Genomic DNA, 12,854 nt, shown 5'->3' on the forward strand with positions numbered 1-12,854 from the left:
TAAAACAATTACCTATGTATTTATTTCCGGCTTGGATAAAAAATATCAGACACAGTTTAAAAGTCAATTTAACACATAGAATTAAACTTTGGGATATTTAAGTTCAAATTCGTGAAGAAAAAAATCAATTTGAACGTAGATAGCAAATATCATCTTAATCTACACTTAAACTCGTAATTTTTTTAAGCTCAGATACGCCATATTTAGCTTTTAATTAAAATTTAGTTCGACTTCTCAATCAAATTAAAATGACAACTTGTTCGTGTGAAGTTATGTTTCTAATCAGAAATATACAAAAAGAGATTTCTAAATGTTATAACAGGCACGTAGCATCGTTTTTGAAAAGGGGGGGGGGGCTGCCAGAGAATTTTTTTACTCACCTGGAAAAGTTGACGAACCAAAAAAAAAAAAGCATTGCCAAAACTCGAAATTCCTATTTCGTGGGGGGTGGGGGTAGCGGCCAATTATTTTTCATGTGCCGAGTTCTTTCAGTACCAATTTTTTGCATACAATACTACATTTCCCTTACATCACTTTACCATACTAAAAGCTTGGGGCCGACCAGCTTTTCAAAAAACAATTTCAATAGTAAAAGTAATGTTGGGAAATAAAATCCCCCCCCCCTTTGCTACATGTACGTGCCTGTATAAATCTGAAAGAATCTATATCCCGCATTTTAATTTTAAAGCATTATTATGTCAATGGAACATAATTATTAATAATTATAATATATCGATGTTTTACCTCTCGCGAATTTTTCACTCATATGAAGGCGCCATCATTTGCCATGAAGAGCAATCTGGTTTAAATCAAATTTCTTTTTCGCTCCGAAATTCTGATAGTCGCAAGGTGTACAGCAACTATCAGAATTTCGGAGCATAACAAAGATCTGAAATAAACATTGGACGCAGGTCGTTAAAAAGACAAATATATTTGCACTTAGTAAACATGATGGCAGTCTGCAATGAAAGAATGTGCATCACATATGATCCAAGAAAAAAGGGGAGGTCGTTTTTTTTTTGGGGGGGGGGTTACTAAACATGATTCAATAATGCTGAAAATCCTATCGTAAGGGTGGATTAATGATTTCAAGCGACTTGTCAGAAGAGAAATTTTCAATGTTAATTACTACCAAAAAAGACATCGTAGCTCCTTCGAATGTTTTTTGCATATCCTGATGTTCTTTTTTTGTTTGTTTGTAATTAAAGTTGAAAAAAAATATGTTCACGTATGCAAATGTATTCTCAAAAAGTAAAAGCCGAAAGTGAAAATTGTACTTTGGTAATTTATATACATGGTTTCAGTAAACTTCAAATTAAGATAGCCGTCTTTATCATAAGAACCATCATAATCATGCACGAACAATATCATATGCAGTTAATTCATACATGTATAATGTATGTCCTTTCTTTATTTTCTACAAACTTACACTGTATACACACTCACACACACACACAAAAAACAAAAACAAATTGAATAAAAGAAAGATATATCGTTCATTCATTTAAGATTTAATCGTGATAAAAAAATTGGAATAATGGACTTCAAGCTAAAAATTATGTTCCATTGACTTTCTTGATGAATCGTTTTCTCGAAAAAACTAGTAAAATCAATGACCAACTAGTGATTTTTCTACACCTAATTTAGGTCCGAATATCGGCCCTTTCCCCTCTCAAAAATTACTGATTTTTTCCCAATTTCTGTTGCTTTTTTTCCCAACACAAGATCGTTGTTTTTGTTATATTGAATTTTTTACGTATGACTTATCTAAAATGGAACGCTATTGTTCTCAGTCACTAAGACTCTTCAAACAACAGTAAAGAACAGCAGATTACTGAAAGCGTTTACAAGACCTAGAAAACACATGGGTTTCCTTGTGTCAAACTTGTGTGTAAATACATCGTTAGAAAGTGTAAGATGCATGTTAACCGGTGAAACATAGCTTTATTTGTAAATCCAAGTACTAATAGTTCTACAAGAAGCATCCCTGATTCCACGAAAATCAAACTGTTTCTACATCCGGCAGATGCAACTAGTATTGCAGAGAAAAATTGCAGCATTTAATATGTTTAGCTAGAGTAATTAGAAAGCTTTGATAATTACTTTGAAAAATAAATGATTTGTAATAAATCATGTCAGATTATTCTATCTTAAACCATGGCTATTACAAGAAGGATTTTCTCTGATGTCTACCATAATGTCAGAGCAAAAAAGGAAATACATGTATACTGATATAGTCACAATAACACTTTCAAAGATTTTAAAAAAGGTTAAAAATATAGAACTGCATGTGTTTAATTTATTATTTTGTAGCAAATAAATTGATAAATGATGTTACATTTACTTACATAGTTTATTTTACCTGCCAATTTAGGTTACATGACAATTTTAAACATTTTTCCCAATTTGATACAAATGTCGACGATTTTTCCCAATTCTAAAGGCCCAGGCCCCTTTTAAAAAATGTAGAAAAATCACTGCCAACAAAATTTCCAGTAAGGACAAATAATTTTTAAATTCAGCGAAATTTAAACTCTCCACATTTTAAGAATAGCTCACAAAGGAAACAGAAGAGTAAGCTATAGCTTTTTTCAGTTCAAAATTTATTCTTCTTTTACGCTGTATCGGGAATAAAACGTTCAAAATCCGATAACGTCAAGTTGACGTCATAACGTCATTGCGTAATTTTCTTACGAAAACTACCTATATTTGAAGAGCTCTGGAGAAATGGTTTGAAATAATAACAAAAATTAAAATGACTTAGGAAGTGGTCACCCTAGACATATTTCAAGAACAATTTAATTAGAATTTGGGACTGGGCGGATTTTTGCTTATACCGTAATTTCTTCTTTAATTTCATTTGTATTTCAGTTAGAGAGAATGCAAAAGAGCATCCAGCAACGAATGTAGAGGAATCACCTGATTTTGGCAATCTCCCGATTGTCGTTTGGATTGGGGTGTTAGAATATTTGTCACTTAAAGACAGATACAGTGCCTCTCTGGCGTGTTCAAACATCTACAATGCATTTAATCACCCCACACTATGGCAGAAAGTAACACTTCGGGGAAATTTGGGGAGAAGCAAATTTGTCCACAAATTCCCAAAAGAAACTTTCAATTCGTTCGTAGTTTTGCAAGAATGTTCCATGACGTTACCTTTTCAATTTGTGAGCCATTGCATATGAGCTTTGGAGAATGGAACACTGTTTTAGAAGAACACATCAAGGATTTAAATTGGGTCATCTAACATTGGATGTAGGTGGTTTGAGAAACAAACCAAATGTATCACAAATGAAAACTCGTACTGAAAATATGAAGCCTCTGGTAGACTTCGTTAGAAATCAGTCGCATTTAAAGAATCTTGTCGTAAACTCATGGCCAGAATTTGCTAAATCCTTGCAGAATCCTGATGAAAATATATTCCAAGCTGCTATTGAAAATAACAACATTAAAGATCTGAGAAAACTAGGCTTGTTTGAATGCGATTCCACGGCTTGGTCTGGGCGTAGACCACATTTAATTTCATCAGATTTGACTTTGAAATTGGTGGATCATTTCAAGAACTTGACTCATTTAGCTTTAAGATCGCCTATGATTACTTCAAATCTTAACTCAAGTCTCATGTAGGGGTAGAGAGAAGCTTCACCAATTACATGCAACAATAAATTTTATTCCTGAAGACGAATCCTTCAAAATGCCTGTAGTGAATGAATCAATTTGGAAAGATTTCTCAAATTACAACTCGAACGTGAAAATGAAAGTTTTGGTTTTGTCAAGAATACCGCATTACAAACTAAAATGTTTCCTGAGACCTACCTGTCCTCTCTATGAAATAAAGTTTGGAGAATATATCAGAAGTGACAAGGAATTTATCGCTTACCTGGCGGAATCTTTCAATTCGACACTGGCTACATTTGAATACAACGAAGAGGATGGAGATTTTGAAAGAGAACTAGTTATTCTTGTAGAAAACTCAGACCAACTGTGTAGGTTAAAATATTGGGGCAAAATCAACTGTCAAAATGTTATGCGTCTTGCGAAATTGAGGAAAGAGAACTGGGAGTCGTTCACTTGATTAGAAAGAAATTTATAAAAAGAATGTCGACAAGAGACCGGAAATGACCAATGACAGTGACCAAGTTATAGCGAAAAATAAGGACGGAGTGTATGTCCTTGTGGATCTCGTGAAATTTCACGAACAGGTTTCTATGTTAGACCATGAAGAAGAGGAACAGATAATGATTGAAAAAGTGTCAGAATATTTGTGTCGAGATTGGTTTCCTGATAATTTTTATCAATAGTCAATATACAAAGTTTACTGTGCGAGAGTTTACTCCCTAAAGGAAATAATTACTGTCCAGTGAATTGTCCAAAGTTTTATATTATAGTCCATTATATGTAGTAAATTCAATGAAGTTTAAGTTATTTAAGAAAAATTGACTTAGGCAACCTTCAGAAAATTGTTTGGGTGTCCTCAAATTTTAATTTCAAATCTTTAATTATAAATGTGCCAAATGTTTTATTTTTCCCAAACGAATATTTAACAAAAGAAGCGATTTGATAAACTTGTATAATTGTTGACAATTCATTGACATGGGAATACTCTTTGAAGCCAAAGAAAAAACTATCGTCTTATTATTGTAAACGGAAGCAAGAGTTCCAATACCTGTATGTTTTGTTATTTTTTTCTTCAAATAATACATGTACTTGCAACCGAATGGAAGACTCTCAATGGTCACTTCCCTTACTTGTATGTTAAAATTGTACTTCCTGCAAAGGAAGTCCAAATATCGATTTTCAGAGTATTTTTTCCTTTACTTGACAATGCTGTTGCAAAGTTGCAATAAGCATAGAGAAACGAATAAAATTTTGAAGAAAAAAAGTTTACACACCGTTTTCATCCCATATATTACTAGTATCTAGATCTCAGCCATGTGAAATATTTCTTCCAAAAAGGCATGAAAACAATCAAAGAAAAATTGTGCAATATAAGATACTAGTTACAGCGGCGGATCATAATATTATAAACAAAATGGCGTCGTCGCGTTATTAGCAACATACGATTTCTGCATTATAAACAGATTTGTATAAATGAAACTTACCTAATATTTTGTGGCATACCCCTTTGATCTTATAATCCTGAACATTCGTTGTGGAAGAGATCTGTAAAGGTTCCGTATATAATGAATGGGGATGGTGGTCCATATTCTCCGAATTTCTTGTTCTAGATCCGCTGCGTTGGTAACTCTGTTTGCACATTTTCTAAGCTGATTTTTCAACAAAAGCCAACAGTTTTCAATTATGTTAGCATCCGGAGATTGGGCAGGCCACAGCATTCCTCGAATATTATTTTCAGTTTTGTAATTTATAACAATCCTTCCGCGATGCACTGGCGCATTGTCGTCTTGAAAAATAACTTTAGTCATTCTGTGGAAAATGCTGGGCAACAACTGGCCACAGTTCATTATCAATTATTTCCCTGTACTTTTCAGCATTGATATTGCCATTGACAACTGTCAGAGTACCTGGTCCATTCCAGCAGATACACCCCCAAATCATTAGACTAACCTTTGCACCACGAACGGGGCTAATGCATTGCGGCATCCACTCCTCTCCGGGTCTCCGCCACACATATACGCGATTATTTTCTCCAATAATCAAGTTACATTCATCAGAAAAAAATAACACTATTCCAGTCACCATCAACTTTCCAATTCCTTTTCCCCCTAGCCCACTCGACTCATTTCTTTATGTTCACATCTCGGATTCGCATGTTTTTTCTTACAACTCGTCTGTGGTATTTATTTCGGAACAAACATCTTTTTACAGTTACTTCTGAAACAATATTCCCCCGAAACTGGTTGAATCTGGCAGTGATATCTTTCAGAGGTTCTACACGATGTGTTTTTACTAACCTCAAAATTGACCGTTCGTCCTGAACATTAAGTTTTTTCTTTCTTCCCCTTCTAGGCTTATTCTCCACCGAACCCCGTTCCTGATATCGCTTTATCACAGCACAAACCGTACATCGGTTTAATCCTAGGCACTTTTCAATTTCTGATTGTTTTATTCCACTCTGAAAACTATTTACGATCCTTTGTTTTAAGCTTGGTGATAAATCTTTCGCCTTTCCCATTCTCTGTTTACATACAGAATGAGGTAATTTATTGCATCACAATCATGATACGTCATATCTATTATAACATAATACGTCATTTAACCCAGTCATGTGCCTTTTTTATTTAAACATGCAAACTGAGAGGAGCTACAAATAAATAAGAGTGAACGTTTCTTTATAACCGCAATTGGAACGCCATTTTGTTTATAATATTATGATCCGCCGCTGTATGTTATAAGAAGTTATTTTCATCAGTGTCTTTTGGGGCATGCATCACATGGGTTTGCTGCTGTTTCCGGCCATGTGTACAAAGACCTTTAATACATGCGGAAAGGGTAACTGAGAATGCTTTGAAGGATTGAAAATATTGAGAATATGTCATTTTCTTACTTAAGGTGACATTTTTGTATTTTTTATTAAACAACCCTCGTAATCAAAGGAACGTAGTGTTTAGAAATGATTTCTCAGAAAAATAAATTGAAGATCCATTCCTTCTCATACTTTGCATTCATAATAATTTACATGTATTTCAAATAATTACTTTATATATGATCTTAATGAGCAAGGCACTTAATCAATCGGTGCTGGTGTGACAAGTCTACTGTTCTCTAGAATCCATCACTCTTATAGCTAGTGAGCTCTTTCAACATTACAATAAGGTAACACCTTGTATGTATCTCCACCAATAAATAAAAACACAACAAAAGTAGATTTTTTAAGTTTATTGGAAAAAAAATCAACAAATATTTACAATATTAAAAAAAGAACATTTATATATAATATGCCATTATAAAAATAATAAATAAAATAAATGGATAATGAAACGGGGAAAATGTAAGCAAAACGTAATCAAAACTATTTACAGTGATTCTATATGAACTATGAAAGTGTAGTACCACCTACCTGTGTGACAATCTGTAGAAAAATATGATGGAAATACACCCACCTAAAACCACGTCGTTAGGTACGTCACACGTCTTAGGTCAGGTGCTCATTCACACAGGTAACAATGGAGGCTTACAAGCTCAAGGCGCCGAACATTCGTACCAAACACTGCAACTCAGTCTCCATTGGTGAAAACTGAAAACAACATACAATTAAGAAAAGTTGCGAGAATAACAGAAATATCAAGAAGAATACATTTTAAAAGTGGTTAATATTACAAAATACTAGTATACATACCAAAGCAGTCTTCTGTCTCTTCGAAAACATGAAAGGTTGGTCTGGTCTCTTGCGTTTGCGATTGGACTGCTTCTGAAATTTACCAACATAAAATGTATAATAAAAACTATCACAAAGACACGTATTATTCTCTGTTATTTACTTTATATCTGTTTTTAATAACGACTATTTTCCAATACCTCAGCTTCTATCGACTGTGCCTCTGTGCAGATGCCCCCTTCTGCTTTGTCCTCCACCAATCTCTTACTCACCTTGTCATCTGTCACCTGAAAAAAATAATTTACTGACTTTTATTTTTTTTTCTTTTCTCCTTTTAGGCACGTTTCAAAGAGACATAAAATAGCATCTCAATTGCTGACTCTCCATTACCTTGACTACACGTATCTCACAAACATTTTTAAAGGTTATTCTTACTGAGAATTTTTTTAAACTTTGTTTATTGTAGTAAATGATACTACTTAGTGATACTTTTAATTACACCTACCCTGTCAGTGGCAGTTTCAGGCTCATCAGAGGAAGAGTCGACAGGGGTCTCAGCACGCGGAAAGGAACCGCCAATGGAGGGTTGTGTGGGTTCCACCTCAGCAGCCGGGGGGGGGGGTTCCCCATCAGACCCGGTGGTAACATCTGTCGGTTCCTCACGGAGCCCAGTGTCAACAGCTGGAGAGGATGGCTCAGTCTCCTGTAAAATAGGTAATAAAGTGTGATGTTATATGTGTGCTTACAAAAATGATACTTCATAGGCCATCTAACTTCAATAAAAGAGATGATAATGAACTATTTCTTTTCAAAACAAAGTAGATGTACAAAGCAAGTCAGTTGTTACTGTATATGTTTAGCATAAGGATTGTGGATAAGCTTACATCAACAGCAGCCTTGGCCTCTAGCTCTACTGACTGCTACTGTAAGAAAATAAAAAAGAAGGATTTAGATTGTTATAAATTTGGTAACATATGACCAGGGATATTTTCCTAACTTAAGCAGCCATTTTTTAAACTTTATAAACAAAGATCAAATAAAGAAATTAAAGACTAATTGAAAATCATATAACCCTCTTTCCAAAGAAGAATGAATCCCAATCCGAAATTTTAAAAGAAATGTGATATGGAAAAAATCTCTTTCATGATGACTTTGAGCGTAAAATATCAACATCTATTGAAATTTAAAAAAAACATATTTGTATTATATTTGGAATAATATCTAATGCAGTCCTAAGATTTATGATTAAAAAAACAAATTTACCTTTGACATTTTACTCATTTTTCCACACTGCTGCCGGCATACCTGCTCTTTCTCTCTGATATATAGTGTTGCTGACTCAGGAGAACTCGGCGACTGCAGTTTGGACTCGTTTTCTTTCTATGGACAATTTAAACATAATTCCTCACTGCTGCCTGCTCTTTTTCTCTGATATATAGTGTTGCTGACTCAGGAGAACTCGGAGATTGCAGTTTGGACTCGTTTAGTTTCTACGGACAATTTACCCATAATTCCTCATGCTGCCTGCTCTTTTTCTCTGATCTATAGTGACGCTGGCTCAGGAGAACTCGGCAACAGCAGTTTGGACTCGTTTAGTTTCTACGGACAATTTACTAATAATTCCTCACTGCTGCCTGCTCTTTTTCTCTGATCTATAGTGTTGCTGACTCAGGAGAACTCGGCGACTGCAGTTTGGACTTGTTTTGTTTCTAAGGACATTTTACCCATAATTCCTCACTGCTGCCTGCTCTTTTTCTCTGATCTATAGGTATCACACCGGTAATTGACCAATCAAAATGAACTTAGTCAAATATAGGTCCATATATATAAAATTAATTTTCTTTTCTTTTGAGGCGTTTTTCTATTTTCTTCCAAGCCATTTTTACAACTTTGGTACCTGTGCCTAGTAAATTTTATGTACTTTGTGATTAAAGAAAGGTTTTTGACAGGAACTATTTTTTTCAGGGCATAGGAGGCTACTTCCTGTGATGCACTCGAGGTGTTTATAAACAAAGTGAAAACACGTGGATTTGAGGGTAGCCCTGTTTGCAGATGGAAAAAGTCCGAAAATGCCGTGTGGGTACCCTGTTTTTTGGTGTCAGCTAATGTGACAGGTAATGTTTAACAACTCCTGCTAAATATTTTTTCATGTAAACTAATACCTGATTTTTAACGATTTTTTATTCTATATAGAATTATATAGTGAAAACAATTACCGGTGTGATACCTTGAAGGTGATTATGAAAAATCATTTAAATCGTTATTAAAGACATTTTTCATATTTAAAAGGCATATTTCAACAGAATATGTGATTTTGTTAACTTTTTGTTAGGAAACACACAATTTTAAAATTAGAATTAGAATTTACATTATTTTTCACAGATTTCTGTGTAAAAATTAACAATAGGTTATTTTTTACACTCACCTCTTTAAAATATGAGTAAAAAGGTAGCATTATGCATCTGAAATGTAGAAAGAAGTCAGAGAATGTTGTTTTTTCATTTTATATGACTTAACATTATTTGCATCAGCTGACCGCAGTCAATTATAGTATCTACAGACTTTGAAGTAAAGGGTGTTAAAGCTGATTTTTCAAGAATAGACTAATTCTAGGTTTGCGAATGAATTTTCAGCACAAGCGACAACTGCGATAAAATGTAAATAAGTAAAATATGTTCTCACAGAATGATAATTTCTACAGATATATGCTTTATTTTAATTTATTCACACCTCCATTGATACATATGTTACTGCATTGGAAGAATAGAAATAATGAAATGAGTCAGATCTGCCTAATAAACTTCAAACATAAGCTACATAAGTAAAATTCTTTAAGAATTTTTCACAGGAAGGAAGGTTATGACCAAAATATCCTTAAATACTGTCAGAGTCTGCATGATAATACTTATTCTGAGTTCTAATCATGCATCATACATGTAGTGCAGAATGTCACTTAGCACCATGGCATGCCTCTTGTGGTTCTCAGGACTTTATTCATGCTTTCGCAGCTGACATTCATGTTTTCTCAGTTTGTCGGAGACTGTTTTTTGTTATTTTTTTCATTTATATGTAAGTGTTGACTGTCACTTTTGATTTAAGTCTCAGTCAGTGATGCTTATATGAGCATGATCTATTAAGGATATCATTGTACTGAAATATCAATAAATTGTAAGTTTAACTGATGAAGAAATTTGGCATATTTACATAATTAAAATATCAGAATAACTATAATTCAGCTAATAAGGTGCACCTTTCTTCTCAGGTCACCTCCTATAAATTTTATCAGCAGTTTTTGTACACCAACCCACCTCAAAGATTCATGGAGGATGTCCTGAAACTGGTCTCTGTGATGCATTTTGTTACATGTAAATGTGTTCAAACCCATTAAAATGTTTAATATTTATATTTTAAAATTTGAATTTTTATTTTTTATGTAAATTTGGTGAAACAAACAGATGTAATCTTGCATAAATCATGGAAATTCATTAAACACCTTTGGAATTCCTGAGTAAATCCATGAAAAGAGAATAATTATGCATGTTAAATTGAAATTTCATGGCTACTTTGTGTCTTAAGAGAAAGCCAGTTACATAAATCACAACAATAAATTACATCTGAATTGTTGTCTCCATTTTCTTATCATCAAAGCCAGTTTATTGGAGTGTGGGAGCTGTCAAGAACCTCCCTAGATGCTGATATCATTTAGACTGTTCTGAGTTACAACACAGCATTTAGATAAACTTCTGCACAGCATCTTGTAGACAAATACCTAGGCTTTATTTGGAACATAAATTGACCAGATACAGTTTTCATTATCAACCCAGTATTTAACAATTTCTGTATTTTTGTTCATTCTTTGAAGGGGAAAATGCAACTTTGTTATGTAATAATTACATAATGGTCTTAGACTTGTAACCTCTTTTTTGTTTGTTGTGAAGAACAAAGCATATACTCTCCACAGATAAAAAATTGGTTGCCAAGCTTATTCTTTTAAGGATGAAATTCTGCTTCAAAAGATGCACAAAAACTGCTTCCAGAGTGCTCTGTGTGTTATTCTTGACTGCTCTGGAGTAAGGGAGATAAATGCTTCATATCTTCAGAAATAAGGGGATTTAGATCACCAGACTTAAGGATGTTGGGGACAATTGTTTAATGAATCTAAGGTGCAAAAATGAAAAAAAATCGAACACCCTCAAAGGTCCTTCAAGGTATCACAGCGGTAATTGACCATTCAAAATGAACTTAGTCAAATGTAGGTCCATATATATAAAATTAATTTTCTTTTCTTTTGAGGCGTTTTTCTATTTTCTTCCAAGCCATTTTTACAACTTTGGTACCTGTGCCTAGTAAATTTTATGTACTTTGTGAATAAAGAAAGGTTTTTGACAGGAACTATTTTTTTCAGGGCATAGGAGGCTACTTCCTGTGATGCACTCGAGGTGTTTATAAACAAAGTGAAAACACGTGGATTTGAGGGTAGCCCTGTTTGCAGATGGAAAAAGTCCGAAAATGCCATGTGGGTACCCTGTTTTTTGGTGTCAGCTAATGTGACAGGTAATGTTTAACACCTCCTGCTAAATATTTTTTCATGTAAACAAATACCTGATTTTTAACGATTTTTTATTCTATATAGAATTATATAGTGAAAACAATTACCGGTGTGATACCTTATAGTGTTGCTGACTCAGGAGAACTCGGCGACTGCAGTTTGGGCTCCCTTTCTTTCTATGGAATTGTTTTTGCTGTTTGCTGTTGTTTGGTTGTTTGTTTGATGGTTTGATTATTATCATCATTTATTTATTTGGGGAAAGTATTTTTATCTCGAAAAACCGCATGTTTAAGAGGATTATGGGTACAACACTGCCACATTTCAAGGTCTGTTTAGCTAGCCTGACAAACATATGAATGTTACAAATATCAGAGGACAATTCTACAATTATTCTTACTTTTCTGGTCCAAACCATATCCCTCCTCCAAACTCGGTTGGTACGCCAATAAGTCTTCAAAAACGTTGGTGGTTCAGACTGTGAAATAAGACATCTTATTATAGAATTGAATAATTTAATTTGACTGGTATTATCTATGTATAGGTTGAAAAAAATATGGCTTAGAAATAGGAATGGAGCACTCAGGATCGTTCATTACCTGTTTTGGTACTGGGACAGGTGGTGCCTTGGTGAGTTGGTCACTGGTCACCGGCGTGTTGGTGGTACCCTATGCTGCTGGGTCTGCTACTAAAATACGAGAAAAAGGTGTTTAATTTCTGCATTAAACCTCCATAATAATATATCTCTGGTCTCTTTAAACAAATCGTTGTATTGTTTATATATATTTGTATATGTAATTATATTGTTAGAGAAAAAAATACATTTTAAAATCAGTAAGCTTTTTTTTCGAATTGCCCTCTCCCCTTTCAAATACATTTAACTGATGTTGGGTATTCACCTCTCTTGTCCATTTTTGATCCCTCCGCCAGACTTTGTTGTACCGCCATGTTATCTTCTTCCGTTTGGGAACAGCCTACAAAACAGAAAGATCAGTACGGCATATTTACTGTACACACCATATTATATAT

The 12,854-nt window shown here is 34.1% G+C and overlaps 1 long non-coding RNA gene across 1 annotated transcript in view; it reads left to right on the forward strand.

Annotated features, from left to right (window-relative positions):
- Positions 1-9,221: 9,221 nt before the first annotated feature.
- Positions 9,222-12,854, forward strand: part of LOC134277074 (uncharacterized) — a 34,848-nt gene continuing 31,215 nt past the window's right edge. Inside the window, exons 1-2 of the long non-coding RNA XR_009994183.1 lie at positions 9,222-9,393; positions 11,685-11,833. This is a non-coding gene — a long non-coding RNA (uncharacterized LOC134277074). The remainder of the gene's footprint in view (positions 9,394-11,684; positions 11,834-12,854) is intronic.

The sequence above is a fragment of the Saccostrea cucullata genome, unplaced genomic scaffold, assembly GCF_032062105.1.
Source record: "Saccostrea cucullata isolate Sc308-1 unplaced genomic scaffold, CSIRO_AGI_Scuc_v1 ctg1380, whole genome shotgun sequence".
Classification (NCBI taxonomy): Eukaryota; Metazoa; Mollusca; class Bivalvia; order Ostreida; family Ostreidae; genus Saccostrea; species Saccostrea cuccullata.